The sequence below is a fragment of the Poecile atricapillus genome, chromosome 1 (genome assembly GCF_030490865.1).
Source record: "Poecile atricapillus isolate bPoeAtr1 chromosome 1, bPoeAtr1.hap1, whole genome shotgun sequence".
Classification (NCBI taxonomy): domain Eukaryota; kingdom Metazoa; phylum Chordata; class Aves; order Passeriformes; family Paridae; genus Poecile; species Poecile atricapillus.
Window position 1 is genome coordinate 6,037,971 of NC_081249.1, and position 12,867 is coordinate 6,050,837.

The 12,867-nt window shown below is 42.1% G+C and overlaps 1 protein-coding gene across 2 annotated transcripts in view; it reads right to left on the reverse strand.

The window, feature by feature from the left end:
• Positions 1-11,215, reverse strand: part of LOC131591489 (V-set domain containing T-cell activation inhibitor 1-like) — a 31,618-nt gene extending 20,403 nt beyond the window's left edge. The window contains exons 1-3 of one of the 2 annotated variants that reach the window (XM_058862257.1): positions 11,118-11,215; positions 10,806-10,929; positions 8,349-8,478 (exon numbers count right to left, since the gene is read on the reverse strand). The gene's annotated coding sequence lies outside the window, so the exon portion shown is untranslated. Of the gene's footprint in view, positions 1-8,348; positions 8,479-10,254; positions 10,303-10,805; positions 10,930-11,117 lie in introns of those variants that run through there. The other variant, XM_058862264.1, reaches the window with a different exon arrangement.
• Between the last annotated feature and the right edge of the window lie 1,652 nt (positions 11,216-12,867).

Consider the following 12,867-nt stretch of genomic DNA (forward strand, 5'->3'; position numbering starts at 1 on the left):
GCTCTGATGTTGGAGCAGAAAGCTTCCAGTTTTTGCTGCTGTGTTACAGCCATGGGAATATTAATGTCCAATTAACTTCTGTTTGTCAGAGACAGATATGAACAGGATCCCAAGCACAGGCCCTTAATCTCTGTAAGCACTTCATGCTTCTTTTGCTAATCTGTAAGTAATTGTTTAAAGTGCAGAACAGCCATACAGGGATATTTTGCCCAGGTGCTGAAGGACTGTAGACTTTTGGCTTCACAGTTGAAGTGGATCTATTTTTTTGTCTGAAGAAAATGTCTGTAACAATCAACTTGTGTAAATAGGAGAAGGAAGAGTGGGGTTCATAAGCACTTCCTGCAGGCCCCATGCTCTGGAATGTTTCTCAATGTTCTTAAAGCTTTCAGATCTTTTTAATGTCTGGTTCGTATTTAGTTCAGCCAAATGATTTCCTGTCTGGAACACCCATCTCTCAAGCATTGTGTAAGCATGGTCAGACCTCATTCTTGTCCCACCAGCAAAAGAGAAATTTCTATTAGTAGTGCAATGGCACTAATAGCATTTTTTTTTATCCCTGACTAATCACAGCCAGGGAGATGCTGGCTGCTTTTCAAATTAAAAAGCTTGGGGTCTGGAAGCAAAGTAAGGAACTCCTCCTTTCTTTTGAGCCTCTCTGAAAGACCACTTGTGCTTCCTTCCTACTTATGGGTCTCTGCTCAGAACCATGACATGAGAAAGAGGTGGCATCTTTCCTCCTACCCTTTTCTGTCCTATTTTTCCCATGGCTGTGTGCATGTAAATTAATTTTCATATTGCCTGCTCTCTCCTTTAGGTATATGTGGGGACCTACTGCAACTTGTTTCATTATTGTTATCTGTGCATGTCTCTTGGTGGGGAGGGGCTGTGTGTTACTTTTGCTTTTTCTGTGGTGGTTCAGTGCCTTGGCTTTCCTGTTGGAGACTGTAGGACTTCAGCAGGACTTTTTTGTGAATGATCTTTTAAATGAAAGCTGTACTTGGTCCAAGTGTTGCACTTCTGGAATTGGAAGACAATCAACAGCTCTGGTCTTAAAGCCCAAACCCAGCTCATCCCATTCCTGCTCTCCCCTTTTCCCCAGTGGACAGTAAAAGGCCTCTTTCCCCAGGAGAAAGCAGATGAGCAGTGCAAGAGAGAAGCCAAAATTTCTTATTCTGTCACATTTCTTATTGCAACTTTTTTGTGTCTTTGCTTTCCTAATGCAAAATCAGCTCTGGCAGCCTTGCAAGCCGTTCTCTGGGATAACTAGGACAGAGAGGATAGAAAATCCAGCCTACAGCAGCATTACAGATGGTTTTACAAAAGATGAATTTAGAACTGAGTGATGGAAATGTTTTGCATTGGATGTTGCATTCCCTGATAGACTGGCTGTCAAGGGAAGGCAAATTGTTGTTCCATAACTGCTGTGAGAAAAGGGCACAGAAATGCACAGAAAGGGCAAATTAGTCCTGGCATGGGTTCTCTGATGTCTCCTGAAGTTAATGCTTTTGCCCTCGAACACAAGTTCCCTGGACTCAAGAGTTAACTTTACAGGACTTAGTTTTGTCTTTTCTCTTGCCTTGAGAAGAGAATCTCTTTGGAGTTTTTTTTTATTTTCTTATTTTTGCAAGATTTGTCAAAGGCCTACAAGGTATGTTGGGCGGGGCAGGGAAGAGGGAGAAATTAAGCAGGTGTTTTGCTTGATCCTACAAACCTTACTTTTCTTAAGAAATCAGATTGTGAACTGTTAATTGCATCCTTGTGCAATTGGCTGGTGCTGATTTTTAGTTGTTACTGAGTGGGAAATGTTAAGCCAGCCCTTGAACTTAACAACTAAAGATGACAACCCAATATGTAAATAGCTTACAAGAACTGGGGGGGAGGGGGGGGGATAGAAGTCCTAAAACTTACTGACTTTTTAAATAGTTTTTAGTTTGCTCTTCTAAGATGAAATGGTTCAGTGAGAAGGGAGCTCTGGTAATGAACTGTCTTCACCAGTGAGTATGTTTAACATCAGAGAGCACAATACTTCTCATCTGAAAGTAGGACACAGCTGAAAGTAGGCTGGAGAATGAATATCTGAAAGCAGCCAGATGATATCAGGCTAATAAACTCTGCCCAGATGTTTTGTGTTGCAATAGCATCCGGTGGTCACTTGGTAGCGGACGGTGGGGTCATCCTGAGGGGCCATGGGGTCATCCTGAGGGGCCATGGGGTCATCCTGAGGGGCCATGGGGTCATCCTGTGGGATATGGTGGAGGTCCATTTAGATATGGCCCTGGGCCCAAACCAAGTACCTCAGCAATGAGTCACTGGCTCATTGTGTGAGATTCTCCTGTAAAGGAAACTTGCTGGCTATGTGGGCAGCTGCAACAGGGAGCAGCACATGGGTCACTGCTGTCTTGTCTTTTTTGTAGTCTAGAGTGCACCAAACTAAATCTTTCTCGGTGTCAGAGATGCCAAACAGCATCTCTTTTAGATGCATGTGCTGTTTGAAGCAGGTTGGTAAGCAATGACTTGAAAAGAAAGAGCAGCAGTTTGTGCAGAACCACAAGGTTTCATGCTACGAAAGATCAGCCTCACCTCTTTGTGGTTCTACGCTTTCAATGTAGGAAATCCCCCTGTGAAAGTTTTAGGTGAACTTAGCTTTGCAGCCTATTTTCCCTGATGTGGAAGTTGAGGGTGTGAAATGCACAGCCCAGATAAGGCTTGAAAATTCAGCAGAGCATTGCACTGGCCCACAGTTGGATTTTTAGAGCTTGCCTTCCCCCAAATAACTGAGTCCTTTCCTTTCCAAAACAGCAACATTTACCTTCACCAGTGTTGTTGAGAGTCCTTGACAGTGCTCTGGCTGAAGCACTACTTGTATGGCATCTCCCAACACTCATCCTTACTTCCCTTGAACTCGTTCTCTTTCCTTTCCACCAATTAACATCCTGTGAAATATCATCTGATGCCATCTCATACCAGATGCTTTTTCCCTAGGATGACCCAGTACATGCTTTTGCAAGAGCAGGAACAGATTGCAGCTCCACAGTTGTGATCTGGTATCTCTGGGTAGCTGCAGGAGCTGTTTGTCTCTGCAGTGCCACAGACACAAAGCTCCTCTGCACAGTAGCAAGTGCCTGTGGCACATTTGCTTTGGCACCCTCTGAGCTCTTGGCTGGAGCTGTGCACAAATGAAGAGGTTTTGCATCACCTAGATAGCAACTGCTCTTTGGAAATCCAGGAAAAAGTGGGTTGGAGCACTACAGAGATTCTGTGCCACTGATTTTGGAAACACTGTTAAATATGTGTATTATATGGCAGCTAATTGCTGGTTGGGTGCATGATGTGCCTGGGAGCGTGAATGGCAGAAAGATGCACTGGTTATTCCAGCCATGTCAAAAATCAAAGGGGTGTGTGAGTGGGAATCTCTAATATCCCCTAAGAACTCTGAATCCTTGGATACCTTCTGGGATATTAGAGAACCAATGTCATTTATGAGGCCATCCTTAACTGAGCAGATTGTTATGGCTATGTAGTGTCAGGGCCAGCCTTCTCAAATGTTTCTCTGTTCACATTTCCTAGACTCATGACTTAAACATTGAGCATCCAAGCTGTGAAAACTTTTAAGCTGGTTACTCTCAAGCTCCTCTGATAGTCTCTGCTTTAGTGATCTCTTAAGGTACAAATAGACCCAAACCAGAGACAGGATCTGAGCTTTCTCTCATACCATGTATGTATGTAAACACCAGTGAATAACCCTGTTTTCTGTGAGAGCAAGATGTGTAAAATATCAGCTGAAGGAACTGTGTTTCTAGATATGTGAGAGATCATTGTTTATCTCTGGGTTTCTCTAGTTAAGAATGTTGGCTGCACTTTCCTTAGAATAGACTACCTTCCTTTATTCTGTTCCTGCACAAAATGTTTAAAATCATAGCCCAAATACTTTATTATTTATCCATGTGCAGGGTAGAGGCAGGACCATATCTGGCTGGGCTGTTTTGGCATCTCGTAGTACGCTGTGGATATCTTCTTTGGATGGAAGGGATGTCCTTATTTTCATGTCTCAAAGTACTTAGCAGTGTGCTTCCACTACAGTCAAACTCTCCTAAAGCCCAGTAGTATTCAATGCACAGCTGTTGCTGCTAAAGTAAACAATTGATTTTTCTGCTTTGCCATCAGATTCTAGGGAAGTAGACACTTCCAGGGAGATGTCTAACAAACAGGAGGATTTTTGTCATTGCAATGTGCTACTTTTACTCTAGACAGATGTAGCAACTGAGTGGGTCCTCCTATGGGTGGGAAGAGATGTTTTCCCTTCCAGCCCTGTTCCCACAGCTGGACTGTCTGAATTCACATCCCCTCTTGCCACCAAGAAGGTTTTCTTCATGCAAACTCATCTTTTCGATGTGCCCAAAGCTTGAGTTCTGAGTATTTGTGGTAAGAGATGGCCATACTTGGGCCTTCAGAAATGACTAAACTGCACAGAAACATTGATTTGGAAAGGCAGGATTCCTTCTCCAAATTATCTTTGTGTATTGGTATAAAGAGCTGATGTATTCAATGGGAGCTTGAGGTGATTGATCCTTGATAGGAATGTCACAATTACCTACTTCTTACCCAAACTGCACCTCGTAACTTCAGCTGGGGCAGTGGGGAGGAGTGTTGGGTGGGACTTCTGGGCCACCTACTGCATCCCTAGCTCTCAAAGGAAAAGGGATGTGGTGTCCTCAGATGGCAAAGTACCAGGTTGATAATACTAATTGATTAAGTATGGCATTGTGTATATTTTACAGGTGGCTGCCAAACATCTTAAGGCCTCAATTATAATGCAGGAAAACAAAGTATTGTGTTTGGATATTTAGAGCACTATGGAATAGCATTAAACATTACAGCTGGCCTTTCTGCAGACACAAATGTCTGTCATATTTGTGAGAATGTCATGGAACAAGTTGGTTTTTTATCCCTCCCCTTGCTGACACATTTGTGGAAAGTTAACTCGCAGTTATTTGGTGTGATTTGTCCTGAGTTTTAACTGACAGCTGTTAAACAAAGTAGTAGCTTCTGGCTTCAACCCAAGTTAGAAATGATTTGTAGGAAGCATTCAAGGTATGTGAAGTTGACATGACCTAGTTTCCTCAGAGCACTCACAGAAATCTTCTCTAGATGTTAACATGCTGATCTTGTATTTGTAGTTCAAAGCCCTTACATTTCTGTCCTGCTACCAGATGGGATTTGAAGAGCCTTGTTAAGTTTGGATCTTTCAATGCCCCAGACTGGGAGGAACTCAAAGCTGACCTCGGTGCTTCTAGGACTGTTTATTTAGCAGACTGAACTAAGAGTGTTGCATGTTGGCCTTTTTATAATCACTCAAGCTGTAATGCAAACAATCATTTGAGAGATTGAATTGGCAGCTGAAGGACAGTGAACACTTCAGAGCAGCTCTGAAACAGAACACAGGTTTCAGAAACTGAAGCAATCCTATTTCTACAGAGTTATTAAGGATGGCAAAATGTCTGGGCCTTGCAGTCCCTGTTCTGGAGCCACCCAAGATGAAATACCTGCCCTGGCCTAAGCAGAGCAAGACATGGGGTGTCTCTGATCCACACCTTGCTGGTAGGGAGCCACTGGTGGCCTTGCCATGATTTGTGTGACCTCCCTGAGCTCTATCTCTTACTTAGCTGCTTCACCCCCAAATCCCTGCCCTATGGCCTGCAAATGCAAGGTGCATTGGAGCTGAAGCTTCCATTTACACCCCCTGGAGATAACCCTTGACATGAGGATTATTTCCGAGTGGGAAACTTGTTCACGCATCTCTCAACACAGAAGAGTAAGAGAAAATAGGAACCAAGCTAATAAAACTGAATTTTAACCAGGGATATCCTAAGCTAGATGCTTCTCTCCCTTCTGAGGTGTGGGACACACCTGAGGTGGGTCTGAGGCAGGGTCATGCTGCCAGCCATGTCAAGCCAGGAAAGCTGCACTGGCTGGGATCAGCTCCTGCAGGTCACTCTGCATCTGAATTGGGTGGCTCAGCTTCAGTGAAAGCAATATTTGGAAACCACCTATAATGAAGTGGCTTCATTGCATGACCACCATGAAAACTGTAGCCACAGCAAGGTTCTCAAAAGGTGAAATTAACTGTGTGGAGGATAATATTTGAGGACAGAAGTTTCCCATGAGGAAATTCAAAGATCCCCTAGACAGACCTACCATACAACCCTGCTGGCTCTTTAATTAGTTGTTTTGCTTTTGGGTTTGAGGCTCTGAAGGTTTCATCCAGGCACTTGTGCAGCTCTATCCTGATATTATAAAAGGAGTTTGTACTCAGCAAGACACTGCTGCTTTCCTTGGCATTAATAGATCCCAAGTGTGGGCCCAAGCAATGTTTATGGAATTAGGCTTCCCCGGAGTACATTTATTGGATGGATGACAATGCTTTAGTACAAATCAACACACTCTTCTCTGCTTCATTCCTCTGTGGTGAGGGAAGAAATAGGGGAGGGTGTATTAAAATGTGTTACAGCACAGGGATTTACATGTGTCTTAGGGATGAAATGAAATGTAATTCTGACCCCTGATTCTGTAGCTTGACACAGCTATCTTATAGAGGGGGCTTTTCCAGGAAAACCTTTTAGCTCTAAAGCTTTTTTCATGCCCCTACTCCCTTTCCCAGCAGAAAGGTGCAAGAAATGCAACACAACATGGGGAGCCCAGGGAGTCCCATCCTCACATGTTGTTGCAGAATTTCTTGTCAAGAAAAAAATCCTTCCTTATCTTAAACAAATCATTCTGTAGAAGAATATTGATTTGTTGTAGGAGACAATAGAAGCTCTGATAGATTCTGCTGTATAGATCCTATCACTGTGGACCTCTAGATTCATACAGGGTCATGCTTTGCTTTCAAAAATCTCAGAGAAGTGTAAGTACAGTGCTACCCATAGTCCTGCCAGCTGCCAGGGAAACTTAGCTTGCAGGCTGAGTCTTCAGCTGCATCTCTATGGGTGACTGAGTGAGGAGTGTGTGAGAGTGAATTAACCATGGAATGGCCCTTGCTGGATCTGTGGTAGAGCTGGAAAATGGTCACACTCCTGTCTCCATTTCTGCTCATGTTGTGGATTTCTCAAAGTCTTTTGGGCATCTTCTTTTTTCCCTTCATCATTGCTATTTAAAGAAAATGTCATCCTCTGGATAATTGCATTTGGGTAAGAAGAACAACCAAGTTTAAGGTCTACCACAAGGAGGTAGTATATGGAGTTCTGTATGCTCTTCCCTTTCCTGATGTCAAAATAAGTCAGTCCCCTTTGGAGAGACAGTGGGAAGGTTCTGCTTGGCTCTCGCTCTGATCTCTCTCTGTGGTGACACCAATCATTGGCCTGGCAAGACTATTGATAAAGGAGCTGAAAGCAATTTGGCTTTTACAAAAAAACTTCTGATTCAGAACTTAAGCACATGCCAATGTAGAACACGGAGTGCTGAGATGTTAGAAGAGAAGCCAGAGTTGGAGGTTGCACTTAAATGCACTTAGTTGAGAAATGTGTTTGGACTCCACAACTAACTATATTCATAAATTGATGGGAGGCAAGAAAAATATCAAGCAAACAGCAGTTTCCATCTCATTTAGCCTGCTCTTTTCAGAAGCCTTGCAAGGATATTGTAAGTGGAATAAAATAGAATGGAAAATGGCATGGTAGCATATGCACAAGGTGGTGTAAGAGGAAAATACATGTAAAACTAAGTTGTAGAAATAATTTTAAAAATTAGAACCCTATAGATTATAACCCATCATAGTAATCTAGATGAATAATTTGCCTGTTTTCTCCATCCTTCCCATTCTGTAATGAAGTTGCATTCCTCAACTACACCAAGCAAAAAACTGGATTGCACCACTCACCACTGTTCTTTTTTTATAGAACAGAAGTGAATTCAGAGTGAAACTTTGGGTATTGGAGTGATGCAATTAATAACTCCCTTCAGCACATGGAATTCATGCCTATGCAATGCTACACTAAGACAGTGGCACTTCTCCAGCTCCTGTTAGCACAGGCTCCTCTGCACCACACCTTGCCCTGGGGTTAGGATTTGCCTCAAGGTGCAGTTTAAAAAACATGAGCCAATGTGAACTGAAATCAATGAATGGAAGCATATGAGGCTCAGGCTGCTTTGAAAAATATGACTGCAGGTACATTCACAATGTATACACATCCCCAAATGCCCCTGAAAATTGTCAGTGTTCAATGAGAGACTCAGTGAAGTACGATCACGTTCAGCGTGTGTGTGCATATATTGGACTGTAGCAGAGAAGTGTCTCATTGCTCAGAGGATGGTTTTTATGCATTTTCCTCTCCTCCCCTTATTCCTCTCACCTGTTGAACCAAAACTCAGTCATGGACATGTCCTGGCACCTGGGCTGTCACTTTTGGTGGCTGTTTAAGAATGCTCAGCTTCCATAGGAGGCAGCTGCTGTGTAGGCTCTGTGTCCTGAGGAAGAGCAGGCTGTAACACAGTTCAGAGAAGGAAAGTGAGAAGGGTGTGAAAGACAAACCAGCTGAACTCTTTCAAGGGATTCTTAAGTATTCATCATAGAAGCACAGAATGAGTTGGAAGTGACCCTGAAAGATCATCTTGTTCCCCAAGGGCATCTTCTACTTGACCAGGTTGCTCAGAGACACATCCAGCCTGGCCTGGATGCTTCCAAGGATGGGACATCCACAACTTCTCTGGGCAACCCATTTTATTCCCTCACCACTCTCACAATAAATAATCTTTTCCTTATGTGCAACCTACATCTATCCATTTTTAGTTTAAAATCTCTGTCCTGTCACTACAGGCCCTGGTAAAAAGTCTCTGTCTTACCAGCCCCTGAAAGGCTCCTCTGAGGTCTCCATGGAGCCTTTTCCAGGCTGAACAACCTCAATTCTCTCAGCCTGTGTTCAGAGGAGAGGTGTTCCAGCACTGACTGTTTTTGGACTTACTCTGGATCTCCTCCAACAGGTCTCTGGTTTATGTTAGCAGAAAACTGTAGATGCCATTTACCATGATAAGGTGGGAAAATCCAAGAACCCCCCTAAAGAGCTGACTGCACCTGGGTGTGTGGTTTGGTGATGGTGTTGATTGGCTTTTTTTCTTTTTAAAGAATATATAATTTTTTCTTTTGTAAAGTGAAATGTTCTCTCACCCATCCCTCACCTCCCCCCAACCTCTGAGTGGCTTCTCTGGGGAAAAAAATGCCCAGAACTGGTGACTGTTCTACCAAAAGATCAGTCTCCTGAGTGTGGTATACAACCATACAATCTTTTTTTAGGGCTTTCCCAAATGGGGAAAGTGCATCAGAGACTTCTTTGTAATGCTTATCTTGGTAAATATTCCAATAACCTGATCTATATTACAAGAAGAGCCCTCAGAGCTAAAAATTTCTCATCACCTCCTTTTCCTTTCCAGAAAGAGACAAATAATTTCTCTAGAATGAAAATCAGTGCTGACCTTTGCACTACTTACACTTGTGTTACCAAGATAAACTCCAAGTAATGGCAAGCTTTTTGATTTAATGAGAACTGAAATCTATAGCTGTGTCATTTCACTTCTTCCTCAGGATTCACTTTTAGTCAAATGGTGAAACATTTCTATTTAGCTTTCAAAAAGACTAAATTATCTGGCATGAGCAGGCTCTTGAGGAGCCTGAGCCAGATTCATGGTGAGGAGGTGTAAGAAATCAGATTTTGTGACATTTTTTGCTCTGTACTTTTCCCAGGTGTGTCTCTCTTACCTTCCTCTGTCCCTGCATTAATTTGTTGGGTACAGACCCCTCTCAAGGATAAAGTGATAAAGAAAAAAAATAGATTTTAAGATAGGAAAGTTGTTTTAAATGCCCTGTTATAGGGACTGGCACATACAGCTATTGCTGCATAGTTTTTGTGGTTTATTTTTTAATTAATCTAATATAAATCTGTCAAAACCAAGGCACTAAGTTTGTCTGAAGTCTGCTTGTGAAACAGAATTTGGTTCTTTTTTTTTTTTTTCTTCAATTTCCACCACCACTTGTAACAGAAACCGCAGTGACTCAGTTTGGGAAAACCTTCCTGTACATTTGTTTGCCCTCTTTCTTGTCTTGCTGCTCTTACACTTGACTTCTTCACTACCTGCAGCCTGGACCTCAGGTTTTGTGGTTGTGTGTGTGCTGCTCAGTACCCTGGGACCTCTCGCCTTCCTTTTCAGCTGCTGTTACTCTCTGCCAGTTTGTGCACAGCAACCATTCAGAACCTGAGAAATTACCTAGAGCTCCCTTTTTGCCAAGATGTTGAATGTCTTGAGCCTTTGTTCTTGCTCAGGTGACATTCTGAGGCAGCGAGTGTGATTGGATTGTTTTCAGCCTGGTGTTCATCCTCTGAATTTCACTGAACTGAGACTCCCTGTTCAGTCATTTCTGTCAGCGTGTCACTTTAATGACGAAGGAAAAGCAGAAAGAAAAAAAGGCAAAGTGGTATTCAGTGAGAAAATTAGTTGGAAATGTCTTTTGTTTTAGTGGTGGCCTCACTTTCTGTTTTGCAGTGTGAGCGCGCCCCAGCTGGGAGCCAGCACAGGGGAGAGCAGTTACACAACTGGGAACCCCCTGAGTCTGGAGATTTTCCTCTCAGGCAAACTGTCGCTTGTGACAAAGGAGAAAAAACAAACCAGGAGCCAAATCCATATAGTTTCTTTTTCATTTTTTCCCATGGCTACATCATCTGAAGCAAGTATAAAAGACCTTAGGCGAAACCCATAGCCCAAATACTGCAATTCTAGCACTTGCTCGTTCAAGACAGAAAACTCGATCTCTTTCTTACCTCTGTGGAATCTCCCCGTGTTCCCTCTGCATGTGGTGCTGGAAGGAGCTTCTGCTGTGAACGAGGAAGTGCTGGAGCAGGATGTGAGCAGTGAGTCAGATCAGGGGCTGCTTCTCAAGCCAAGCTGAGGAATAAATGGAATTGTTGTCGGCTCTCACTGTTGTGCGTTCGGCTGACGTAAGGGCTTGCAAGCTACTGCTTTACCAATAGAAACAGCTCAGGAACATCCACCTTTGATCTTTTTCCAGAATTTAGCTTTTTATGATAATACAGCCTTCAGGTGTTGCAGTTCTTTCTAGGAGAACAGCCTACCTTTTGTCCTTTAGTTAAACATTTCTTTGCATGAATGTGCTACTTGGGAACATTCAGAACAAGGATTTTGCCAGTGTTTCTAAAACAACTCTTGTCTCTCAACTTAAGCAGGCACTTGAGACTTTGCTTAGTTCTTTATACTGAGGAAAAAAAAATAATTTAAAAACTCTTATCTTACAATTGGTTCTGACTGATGTTCATGTATTTGGTTTCCTGTACAGCTGAGCACAGAGGCTACCCCTTTGCAGTTTCTAAGCATGCTTTTCCAAATTCTACAGAGCCAAAAACATCTGTTTCTTTTATTTGCTCTGCAATCAAGCACTGCTTCTTCCCTGGCTCTCTGCTTTTGATGTGCAGGTACTGAGCAATATTTACCCCTTATGTTTTCAGCCAGCCATGACAGAAGCCTTCCTTTTTCTCCTTGAGAGTTCTTGCATCTCCCTGAGCTGTGGGCTCAGCTGTGGGTCTGGCCTGGTCTGCTGTGGCATTTCATAAAGAAATTTATGTTTTTCTTTCAATGGGCATTTGCTGCCAAGGACATTTCTTCACTAGGGTGGGCTTTTTTGCACTTAGTTGCATAATTGCACAGTTCAGCAGTTGTGGAACAATATATTTGGTGGATTCTGTTCAACACTGATTAAAACTGCCAGCTTCTGTGTAGTCTCTCTTGCATTGAATTGAATCCTTCTGACATCTCCCTTTGTTCACTTTACAGATGTACACACACACACTTCTTAATGCACTGTGAGTGTTGAACTTTACATTATATAAACATGCCATAAAAGGCATACCCATTGATTTGAATGATTATTAAATAAGAATTACTCTTAAAAATAAATAATAGTAATACATCTATTAATAATAGTAACAACTATTAATAATAGTAACAACTATTAATAATAGTAATACAACTATTGTTCTCATTCATCTCCACTCCTCTGCTTGGATTTAGTAGAGAGCTTGCTATTTAATCATGCTGGATGAATTTAAATACTAATATGTAACACTTATACAAAAAAAAAAAAATACTTAAACTTTAGAATAAGCCTGTTTTTTTTTTCTTGGAAATTTTTTTTTTTTTTGTATTAAGCTAGAAGTTAAATAATGGAAAAAAGTGTAGAAAATCATCTTTCATCATACTATTTCACTATACTATTCTATTATAGAAAACAAACAAAGCCACCCACACCCTACTTAGTTGTTTTAAAAGTAACACTTGATAAATCAGTCAGCTTCATGGTAGTATTTCAGCAATATGTAATTTCTCACTCAAACAAGGCCATAATGGAGCTGCTAAATTGCTCCTGTGGCAAGGATAATCCAGAGTATTTCCTGAGGCACTTCACTTTTGGAAAGCTTTGAATGCTGATGCAACTCATATTTTATGGGTGGAAGACAGAAACTTCTGAGTTTGTAGAAGTTATTTTCACTCCAGCACTGAAACACAAAGATGGAAGGCTTCCAAGACTAGAATTCCCAATGAAGTACCAAAACCATCTATGGCTGCATTAATGTCAAGAAACAGTCATATTGGTGTTTTTTTTCCCTCATGCTCTTCTGAGAGCTACTCTTCTGGAATATCTTAATGCTACTCTGAGAGCTCCTCTCACAACAGCAGAAGTATTGTCCAAGATAATTCAGCTGCTGGAATCTGACTCAGAGGTGCCATGTCCTGCTCCAGATAAAAAAAAAATCACTCCATAACGAAGTTTAAGGATGTGACAGTGTTTCCCTAATGCTTCATAGGTTA